The sequence below is a fragment of the Melospiza georgiana genome, chromosome 4 (genome assembly GCF_028018845.1).
Source record: "Melospiza georgiana isolate bMelGeo1 chromosome 4, bMelGeo1.pri, whole genome shotgun sequence".
NCBI lineage: Eukaryota > Metazoa > Chordata > Aves > Passeriformes > Passerellidae > Melospiza > Melospiza georgiana.
Window position 1 is genome coordinate 54,253,064 of NC_080433.1, and position 12,057 is coordinate 54,265,120.

At 36.6% G+C, this 12,057-nt stretch overlaps 2 protein-coding genes across 3 annotated transcripts in view; one reads left to right on the top strand and one right to left on the bottom strand.

Annotated features, from left to right (window-relative positions):
• IMMP2L (inner mitochondrial membrane peptidase subunit 2) overlaps positions 1-12,057 on the bottom strand; it is a 406,903-nt gene that overhangs the window by 204,972 nt on the left and 189,874 nt on the right. The gene's annotated exons all lie outside the window — the stretch shown is intronic.
• LRRN3 (leucine rich repeat neuronal 3) overlaps positions 5,803-12,057 on the top strand; it is a 32,227-nt gene continuing 25,972 nt past the window's right edge. The window contains exon 1 of the mRNA XM_058022288.1: positions 5,803-6,183. The gene's annotated coding sequence lies outside the window, so the exon portion shown is untranslated. The remainder of the gene's footprint in view (positions 6,184-12,057) is intronic.

Here is a 12,057-nt window from a genome sequence, read left to right on the forward strand (position 1 = left end):
CAGTGACCTTTTAATTAATTTTCTAGATCTGCAATTTTAAAAAAATGAAATTGTATAACTAAGGGCTTCACTTAGGTGCTCATTACACTCCCATAGTTTAGTGTACTTTATGCAAATTAACATTAGTAACCATATTTTGAGCACACATTGCACTTACTCGTGCTCTTTCTTGTCATCACCACAACAAATTCATGCTGTTGATGGCATGGGAAAATAACTGATAGCTCTCTCAGTCTCAGAGTAAAAGTAACTAAAAGCAAAATGACATTCTAATATTTAGCTTAGTGACTCTAAAGTTTTCTAAGTCACCAATACAGCTCTTGTGCAAATAGTTATGAAAAGTAGATAATTTAGAATTTCTATTGTTAGAAAAGTAGATAATTTAGAATATTCTATTCTAGAATATTCTATTGTCCACCCATTTTAATATTAAACCACATTAAAATGTAAGAAGAATAGTTTTTTTAGTTTCATCAAAAAAGTTCAAAAATACAAGTCTGAAGATCTGCCCTTGAGAAACACACACTATATATCACATTTATTGCCACAAATGTGGCATTACCAGGGAAGATGGCTAAATTTAAAATAATTTTTTTACTGGGAGAAGGAGGTTCCCTTTCACTGATCACATACTATTTGCCACATCACAGTGTCAACAGAAAAAGTACAAACCTGTTTCAGACAAAATATCAGTTAATGTTCCATAGAAAGGCAAAAAGATACGAGCAAAGAAAAGGAAAATGGCTTCCCTGTAAGGAGAGAAATTTCCAGACCTATCACCATCCAATTACAACAAATTGACAGCAGGATGGAAATTCTAGGCCTTACATTCAAATCATTATTGCCACTATTTTCTTCCTCAGCCTTAGATCCAGATTTTCTCCGAGAGCTACGACACTGACTGCTATATTCCATGTACATTCTGGCTCCCACAAACAAGGATCACAAACAAGCAGATCCTCAAGAAATCTACAAAAGTATCTCAGTCCTAAAGATCCACCACAGAGAAGATCTCAGTAAGTTATATCCAATTAATGAAGGCTACAAAACCTGAGATGCCACCACAAGACATAAACTTTGTGAGATGAAATCAATTTTTAAACACATACACTGAGCTTGAAAATTGCTTTACAGATATTTCATCAGCCTTATCCAGCTGCATATAAAGATTCTCTAGCTGCTTTTTACTACTGTGTCTTCATTAAGAATCCCATGCGACGCAGCAAGGTTGTGGTTGCTATGTGTGACTCACTTCCAGCCTTCCGCAGATGCTGGTATGCCAGGGATTCTCGCCTATTAGAATGGGGTCAAGGATGAAAATTAGAACCCAGATATACCCCTGTGCTGGACCCAGTAGGGATAAAACTTGTTAAGATTTTTCAGACCTGAAGCCACTCCTGCAGAAGGCTGACTATGGCTCTGGGACCTATAATGAGGAAAGAGACTATAGCTTTTGCCTGGGATCTCATAGTTTTCGTTTCATAGAAAATAGTTACTACATAAATAAGCAAGTTTTCTGGAAGAGGAAATATCTCCTTGATCACCAAGATCAGCTCCTCACCCCTGCTTTCATTCAACCCCAGCACACATGACTGAATTTGCCTGTAGTATAAGGCTCTTTTCTATGAGTTCCAGATTTTGCCAAGTCATATTGCACCTACTACCGACATAGCATTTAAAGAAGTAACTGGGGCTTTGTGCATAAGTGAATTTTTCCTTGTGTGAAATTCTTTACAGATTTATTTCCATCCACTTTTGCTCCTTTGTATCAACACTAACTCTCAGATCTGATAAAAGAAATTTCATAGCAGGTTAAGTAATCTGATACAGCATTTTTCATTACGAAGTGAAACTCTAGAAATTTGAATTCATTGTTGGCAACAAGCCTTTCATCTCCAAAAAGACAAAGAACAAGAGCCAGAAATGTTTCTTCTGTTTATCACTGAAAAAAAGATTCAATTTTGGAAAGATACATATTAATAAAAATTAGTCTTTATGGCAGCATAATCCTTTTAGGAAAAGATCAATAGTCTTGCCATGACAATGCAAGGTTGTCAAATGCACATGACAATGTCAGATTGATAACACTGCACTGAAAATGCTGGCAGAACAGGGTTACATGAAGGGGTGGTCTTCCAGGCAAATCATACAATGACAACCAGCTATAAATTGTAAGTCAATTAATAAATTAACAGATGATGCCACAACACAGATTTCTTTGAAACTGACCTTCACTCAGAAAAAAATACTCCACAACCCACATGGAAGATATAAAAAGGCGTGCTTTGCAGAACTGGTGAGAATTAATCTGTCAAACAACACCCCACCAGCTCACCTCTTTTTTATTCAATGGGCTACAAGAAGAAAGTGAGAAAAGCCACAACTGAGCCTCTTCCTTCTTGTAGTCATGATGCCTCAGAAACCAGGATAGGAGCACATGTAGTCATAAGTGATAAAGCTGTTCCAAAAGTGTCGTCTCTTTTACACATGGCCATAATCTGTATGAATACATGCTTGAAAAATTATTTCCAATTTCTGATATAAATTGTGTCATCTTAGATTTTAAATCAAATAGTTGTGGTATTTTTACTGTAACTGCACAGTATTTATTACAGTTTTTAACTACACTTGCTGCATTCTAAACAGAGCTGTGTTCTCATAGACTGAAAACACTAGAAATGGTCATGGGTAATCCTGAACCAGAAAAAAAGGATATGGAAGCCCAAGGATATGCCTTTCTACTTAATGAAAAAGGGGGAAAAGTTTTGAAATCATTTTCCAATTTTGAAAAAAAATGCAGACACAGAATCATTGTATTTAAATAACGAAGGGATTTATGGATTGTGTTTATTGTCCATTAAAAACAAATAATTACTTAGTTTATTTAACGTGAACTCAGTAATCAGATAAAATGCATGCTAAATAAATTGCTGGAGTTAGTCTGCATTAATTTCATTGTCTCTCTATCAGTCTGAGAGAATTTTTTCCTATCCTGTCACCTATTAAGTTATATATATGATTTTCATAAAATTGATTACATTGCTATTTTAAAACCATCAAGCATCACAGTGAAATTAGCAGAAAAATAACTTAATGAGCTTTAATAATCATAATTGTTTTGGTTATAAAAGATACTTTTCTCCTGCAGATAGTTTTAAAAAATATTCTTTAGCATTACCTAAATAATAAAATTCAATTACTTCACTTTTTTTTACAAAACAGAATTTTAGTATGATTTAATAACATTTTAACTAATATGTAAATGTATGCCTATCAAGGAAGTACTTTAATTGCATATATAGTCTATCATAAGAACTCACTTTCTTTATGCAAGTATACTTTAGTTGATTTAATTATCTAGCCCGCTAATTACACAGTCCATACCAATCAACCAAAATGAAGCACTTGTCTAATCTTAATTTCACATGTCAAATCACTGAATATGTTTTTGCATGATTCTCATGTTAATTAGAAAGCCAAATTTTGAATGAATGACAGCGAGTTCATGAAGAGGCGAGGGGCAAAACCCAAGAATGATTTCACATAGGGCAATGCCAGTCCCTATCTATTTACCTTCCTCCAGATCATCTGTTTCTCCACTGGATGAGATATGAAATCTAGGAGTTTTTAGTCATCTTTAAAGGAACATTTTCAACTTTGCCCAAACTTTTTGAAATATTCTTGTCTCTTACTGCCCCCCAAAATCCCATCCCTCTAGCACAGGTTACTATCTTCTGTGGGGGCAAGGTAGGAGAGGGCTGAGATGAGGAAGGATTGCCATTTTTCTTTTTGTGGGAGCTACCATGGCAAGAGGTCTTACCCTTCTGGCTTTGGGTTGTGCTTACTTAAAACATCCTGAGCATTATCCCATCCAACACAGGACATTATGTTGTGCAGCAGGGAAAGCTTAAAGGCTGACTTGGAAGTTTAAAATGGGTTGAATTTGCAGCTCATGGTGGTGAACATCACATAGATCAGAGGCTCCAAGAGCCACCTCGTGGGGGCAAAGGAAAAACAAGGTTTCACCAGTGAGCCCTGAGGCTACAGAAAAATGATGTGACATGTTTCTGATCTTAATTTTCCCTGACCCAACCTCAGGCAAGAAGACCTGAAAGGTAACCAAAGATGGGTTTGCCCAACTTTTTCGTTATAACGCTTTAGCTAACATTAGAAAAAATTTGAATATCCATAACAAAGAATGAGAGAAAATAAAAAGACCACTTGGTCTTTCCCTAGCCTAGAGTATCTCACCTATTTTCAGCTAATCGGTCACATGAATGCTATTATTTCATCTATGAAAAAGTCCCACTCAGTTGGATGAGTGAAAAATGAACAGCACACATCTTTGAAAAAATTTAAACCTTTGTTCACTGTAGCTAGCTTAAGTGCAGCATTCAAAAATTTGAGGCAGAAGGAAAAGACTGCTTTAATATAGCCACAGGGTGAGTCTAACAGGAGAAGATTTGTAAAATTTGCCCTAACCAATTGTAACAACCTGAAATTTATTTAGAATGGTGACATTCATTTAATTCAATTTTCATAATAAGTGATTTTATGAAGAATAAAATTATTTTCTTACTAAATAAAAACAAAAGTAATGCAGTCCAAGATCTGATCCAAAGTGAATTGAGATGAGACTCAGTATTCATAAAATAGCAACCATTTTGTTGTAAAATTCTGGTGCTATTGCTGTAGCAAAAAGTGTACTAATTCACACCATTCTTTCTAATCTTCAGAAAATATTCATACTGTTATTAGACAAGATCGTGAGCCTTTCTTCAAAGCAGATGAGTGTGAAATGAGAACTACATCTCACTTCAGTCCACTAGAGGGTGGCCTGACTTGCTCAGGGCTGTGGGACTGAATTCACGCAAGAGATGCAACATTTTCTTCTTTTTGACCTGTTGCTAACCAATTCTTTGTGTTTCATTATTAATCATATTATATTATAATTTCTTTCATACAAACAGTATATATGATAAAAAACCTTTTCCTATCAACATCTATCTCATTTATTGTTCTATATATTTCGGAGAAGGGGTGATGATAATCAGAAATTATTCTACAGTTTTTAAAACCTTCATAGTTTGTATGCCCTTTGGTCATAGACACAGAATAAACAGGGGAAAAATAAATCATTCACCAAAGAGGATAGCATAAAGGGAGAAAGAAGAAAGAAAGGGAAGGAAAAATCCAGGCATCCTATTATTTATATAATTGGATGGCCACAAAAGACAGACTCAAGCAGAGAGAGATTGAGAAAAACTGACTTCTTATTTAACCAACCCCTTTCAGAGTTCATTTAGAAATTTTATTTCTCAGGAAGATGTATTACTGCTCTTACCTTCTACTGATAAGCACAGATAGTAAAATGTAATGTTTACAAAATTTGGAAAAGGAAGAATTTGTAAAATCTTTTCCTATCTTAAGCTTAAAAGAAATTTTTTTAAAAGGCACCAAAACTGGGGGGAAGGCACAGCACATCAGCACATTTTTCTTGAACGGTTTCATCACACAGTATCCTCTGAACTACAGCAGCCTTTGCAGAACTTCAGTGATCTCTAATAAGTTGTTCTGAGTGCAGATAACATCCCTTAAAGGGAAAAAAATATTAAATAAAAGAGTGGGTGGGGGTAGAAAGCGCGGCGCTGCCAGCGCGCTGTGCCCACACGGGCGGCAGGCCCCGGCGGAGGAGCTCTGGGCGCGCTCCCGGCGGCGCGGGCTCCGCGGCCGAGCAGCGGCGCCGCCGCGGCCCAGGCCCCTCCCGCGGCCCCGCCAGGAATGAGCGCCCAGCAGCAGCGCCGTGCAGCGACAGCCCCGCGCCGCTAACCGCCATGGAAACAAGCAGAAACGGGAGCAGCTAGCGAGCTGCTCTCTCCCCCGCCTTCCTCTCTCCGCTGGATTGCGAGCCTCAGACAGCCAGGCAGCAACAGCGCCTGGCAGACGCAAGGGATCTCAGCTGGCAGCAGCGAGAGTCTCTCATGTTGCAGGATATCAATAGATACATCTCTGTGTTATAGACTGTTAGACACACGCATGCACACCGACTCACACCCACACGTACGTGTGTGCTCGCCTATACAGACTCTGGCTTCAATACAACTATGTCGCTACCTGAACTAAGGATTCAAAATTACTGAGATGCAAGAACTCCTCCAGCTCTGAAACTACTCTTATTATAGGGTAAGTTCCTCTTTATTTTCAATTTTATCCTGACTTTTATCTAACTTCTAGACTCTTTACCCTTTCTTCTTTTTGTAAAGTTATTTTTTTAGTGTATTTTCACGTATTACTTCCTGAACAGAAATGCAAACGCAATATGCTTTTTATGCCAGAGATAATCTAAACATGCTTGCAATAGCATTAGATCTGTGCATTTGTTAGCTTGAAAGAACATCAAAGGATAAAAAAAAATATCAAAGAAGAATGTTTCCACTAATGTTTCAGAGGCAATATTAAATTAAACACTTGCTCTGTGCTTTGAAACCAATAAAACAAAACACAGGACAGCCTCCTTTCCTCTCTCCAGCGCTAGGATTAAGGGAAATGCTGTTTATGTCAAGACCTAAAAACCACTGAGCAATGAGGCTGAATGAGCATATCACAAACAGTTATTGAATTTCTGCCAGGCTACATCTTAAGGATTGTGGCAAATGACTTCGCCTAAAAACATCCCCTTTCCAGTCAGAAGGGACACTGTGAATGTCTGATTACCGATGCAGCTGGAACTGACGTTAGGTAAAAAGGATCACATTAAGCGGAGGAGTTCTAATCTTCTTTGGTAATTAACAGGATCTCAGCAGGGTGTCTCTGTTTACATGGAAGGAGAGTGTTTAAATCCATCACTATAAAAGCTTTGCCTGTTTTAGTATAGCGAGGCTCAGAACTGTTTGCCTTTGCTTTCCATGTCTTTGTTTTCACATGTCTGGCTGGAGTTTTTGCCCAGCACTGCTGATGAGAAAGAGAACCCAACACAGGGGGAAGGAGAAGGCAGCAAATGCAGGGAGCTAGAAAAATATCAGTGATTTTCTATTTAACCAATCTAATCAACTTAAAATTCCAGGCTAGCACTACAGTTGCCTAATGTGCTTGTGCTTATGCATGTGTCTGTCATTTCTTCCATGCAGTATCAGAGTACCTCAGTATCCTTTAGATGAAAACACATTTGGTAAAGTGCATCAGCATGGATCTGTGATTCATGCATCAGCGAAAGATAGAGATAGATTTTACTTTAAACCATGAAAAAGATAGGTTAGCCCTCTAATGTATGCTTCAAAGTGAAAAAAATGCCATCTGCATCTTCCTGTATGCTTTTGTTTGCTTTTTAGAGTACTACATCTGTATTAAAAACATCTCAGTATTTTGATTATTTCTCCTACCCCTTTTTCTCCCTTCATCCCCCTCACTCCTGTGAACTCTGGAGAACATCATAAAGATTCTGTTCCTTTGCACCAATGTAATTATTTGTTTGTAATTTTAGAACTACTGTGTTTTGAGAATCAAACTGTGAAAGAACCATCAACAGATAGCCACTGGCTTTAAGACTGTCACCTTTCCAAAAATGTCAGGAAATGGGTAGCTTAACAATACGTATGGTAAGAAGTCAATTAATTCAGGTGACCTTTGTAAATGGTGACAATAAAGCAGCTCTGACAATATGCCACGGCGTTTGACATTCCCTCTGGAAAATGAATGAGCTTAAGAAGAGGTTTTCTTTTCAGAGTACAAAATGAAAGGTACTGAAGCATTAGCTCCAGCTATTGGCAAGCTTGCTTCCTCTATTTTAGGTGGTCTGTGAAACCTGTTTCAAGCAAGCTGACTTATTTTATTACATGAAACACAATCTCTGGTCTAATTAACTAAATATCCTGTTTTCATTCACACTGCATGTGCACAACAAGCATTTCCAGCTCTCAGTTTGGATTTTTACAAAATCTGCTATAAAATAAGTAGAGAAAATCTGATTCTGATCTCTTCATGCTATCTGCAAAGGACTACTCAGGAAACTTTTTCTACATGCCTCACTATCTTCTCAGCTATTCTGAATGTTTATCCTCATTCATTTTTAATGTAGAAAATAAGTAAATATGAGTAACTTTACAGAAATGCATCTTGGGTTTTGCCACATATACTCTAATGTGCTACTTCAAAATATAATACAGCTATGCCAAAGAGCTTCAGAAAAATGTGGCCATTTCAATCATACATGTACAGAAAACATGCTGTAAATGAAGCTTCTCTACACAGCTCAGACATTCTTCACCAGCAAAGCAGGCAAAATGTGTGGTGACTGTATTTTGGTTAATACTCCCTCCAAGCTCCTGCAATAATGTTGTAGTGTCAGCCAACGACTGGCTGATGTTGTTATGGTAACCCCAAAGTCCCGTCTTTTAGGGTGGCAGCTCTGAGCATGACATCAGAGCATGCCTGCTTGGAGTACCCTGAAGTGGGTGAGTACTTCATTTTTGCACCTGAATTAGACCAGGTCAACTCAGCAACATTGCTAGCTGGAATGCAGATCCAAAAATACAATGTACAATCTTTTTTAAATATTCAAGACTGAGCAGCTTATGAAAATATTCACATCCTGCTTTTCACTTGTAATCACTTTGTCACTAGAAAACAAAACTAAGTATTTGCAAGAGAGAGCAAACCATTTAGGAGTTTTGGAGCCACTTTCTTTGACTCTTACCTATAACCTTTATTGTATTAACAATTAAAAGCTAGCCAAAAGCTTTGCTGCTTGCTGACAATCACTCTTAATTAAAGTTAGACTGGTATTTAATAGCCAAGTTTTAGAGTATTAATAGAAGAAGACAAGCAGTAGAAAACAAAAAGACTTTTTCAAGACCAGCTCTGTCTTCAATTGACAGAAAAGTCACCACAGAGAGAAAAAGTATACCTTTTTGAACTATATATAGATAGTTTTAGTGTTTCATGGTACATGACTGTTTTAGTTAATTCATATGTCCTGTCTTCAGATAGTACCATTAAAAGCTGAAGGAAAACAAAACTCTTGAGGGAGACATTGTCAGAAACTACCTTAACATACTCTTCCATGTCAAATTCCACAAACTCAGCTTCATATCAAGAAGCAAAAACTGACAATGAAAAACCAATTTCACATGTAGCACTCAAGGAACTATTTTCTGAAGACAAAGGAATGGAGAGTTCCTAAATTTTTTCTGAAGATCAAAAACATCAGATAGTTTCTAATTATTTTTTAACAGAATATGACTTCTACAAGCCTTCATACTACTTTAAAAGAATACTAATTCTCATTCTAACAACACAACAAGCAATTAAAATCCTTTGCTTCACTGGAAGAAAATGCCAGTAGAATTTGAGAAGAAACAGTAGTGACAGATGTCATTAGAAAGGTCATTAAACATATTAGTATTAAGAGAAAAATCAATGCTTCTCATTAAAACTGTAATGTAACTGTAAAAAGGAATTACTGTGCCTTTTACTTATTCAACTGACCAGTCCACAAACTATTAAAAGCCATTATTGTGAAATGGTGTAGTTCATAAAGAACTTATTTAAATCAACAGTATGACCTTCAGTGTTATACAAAAAATCTATAAATGATTTCATCAATTTTTCCTCAGTAAAGTCATATCCTCAACTGAACTGAACTGAAAAATGTTTATTAGCACAGCACATGGAGCTATATTCATCTGCACCAGAGAAAGATCCAATATGGATGTCAATAAGATGATTTTTCATTGGGTTCTTCATGGAGTAGCTCAATATGGCACCTTGTGAAAAAGAGTATTTTCATGAGGGCCAAATACAAACTACATTCACAATTTTCCTTGATCCAATTCTCTGCCAACAGGATTTCATGTTCTTTATGCATGGAACATCAATGCTACAGACATGCTCTCACCCCTAGCGTTTACCAAACTGCTTACTTTTCTTCAAAGCAAAAATAAATGCAGACATTAAAACAAAGGGGAAGTTTCATTTTATAAACACAAATTTATACAGCATATCCTCAAGACCATTATCCTTCATTTTGAAATACTTCTTTTTCACAAAAGATTTATCTCAAGTCTCTTTCAGCTTGGCCACAAGCAGCAGTGGTCTAATTGAAAGGAAATAAGAAATAAGATCTCTTTATTCACATTATTTCTATTCAGTTGTTGTATTTCTGGAAATCATTAAAATATCTGCCCCAAATTTAATGGTAGTTTAACTCTACTGACCTCTGTATTAGAGTAGAAAAAGAATTTTGCCTCTTTTGTGCTCGCAGCTCCCATAGTTTCAGTCAAACTGGGAAATGCTTTTTGACAACACTGGCACAAAGGAAATCATTTAGCTTTTCTCTTTCCTGAATAAGCATCTGTACTTAGAGGTAAATACTGCAAAGCAAAATAAAATGCTACAGGGAATATTTTTTCAAAATGTCTGCTGATTATTAATATTACCCCAAGAGTCTTTTAATAGACATTTCTTGTTATGCAAATAGCAACGCAGTCTGCCAGGAAATACTTTAAATTCTCTATAACATTTTTGCATAAAAAAGGTACAAGTCATAAGTTCAGCTGCACCAAAAATCCCTGGGCATCCAGCTACTAGTATGAAAAAAAACAAGAAAAAAAACTTTTTATACAATTACATGTCTAGGGATCAGACAGCTTAAGAAATTACCTAGCTAATAAATTATGGAATAACCAAAAAAAAAAAAATTAAAAAAAAAAAAAAAAACAAACAAAAAAACCAAAAAAACCTGGGCTGTAATAGAACACACAATGAAGAGCAAAGTTGTGCGTTGAGACATTTTTATAAATTGCCATAGTCCTATGCTATTATACCATCATCTGGATAAGAAAAGATGACTCTCAAATTGTCTCTAAAAAGGCAACATGATGGTCAGACATTACTAGCGCTCTTCTAGTGTGGTGGTTAGAGGTTAAAGGAACTGGGTTGGTTAGTTTTTTACCATGGTGCTAAAACAAGAAGTCATTCTTATTTGAAATAGAATGAGCAAAATATGCCAGATTTGGGAGGTATTCAAATAAGTACAATTATGGGACTCATTCTCTGAATAAGGATCAATACAAATGTCTCCTACTTTACAATAGTAGCATATTTCTGCTGAAAACAGATATATATGTGTCGTTATTTATATCATATTTATGTGATTTATTCAGTACCTAAAGGCCTAATAAAATTTTCCATCTTGAGAGGAATAATTTTTATGTGAAGACAGAAACTTTTCTCAAAGATTTTAGCTAGTGTCACAGTAGCTATAAATAGAAAGACTAGAGAGGCACATTTGTTTCTTCACCCCAAGCTCATTGCTGTTGCCAAGTTCTCTCAAGTCACTGAACTTCCTCTCCCCTCTGGAAAGCAGCTTTCTCTAGAGGTCATGTCAAGCATCAGCAGTTTTTGCAGATGACACTTAGCAGTGAGCTAATTCACCCCAGTGCAGTGCAGTGCAGTGCAGCGCTTCCACCAGAGTGCAGAATTACCTGCTGAGCTCCCCACCCCAGCTGGCTCCGTGTTCCATGCCATGGAAGGAGCTGAGAGACCACACTGGGCAAGGCTCACATGGGAGCTGAGTCTCCCAGAAAAGTCTCTGTTCTGTGCAACAACAACTCCAAACCCCCAACATAATACTAAACTGCTCTCTTTTGTGTGCTCCATACAGAAATCAAGCAGTGCTGTAAAAATTCTTCCTCCCTCTGCACTGCAAAAGGATGTTCTGAAACAATTCAATCAATTTATGAAGTATTTTCTCTTGTCAAACTCTAAACAAAAAAAAAAAAGCCTTTCAATATGAAAACTGTAATTACAGCCAAGTGGTGCTTCATTACCACTGTAGCTTGAGGGACGTTATCTGCACAACTCCTATTTCATACCATTTTATAACAAAACATAGTTACTTAGTTATCCTCCTAAATATAACACTATAAGATTATCCTAGATATTGTGTGTATTACAACATTTTGAACATATACTTCTTTTTTACACAAGATGCACCATGTTAACTTTCTGAAATGATAGCTGAGACTGTAGAGCCACTATTTCATTTCACTCTCACAATGC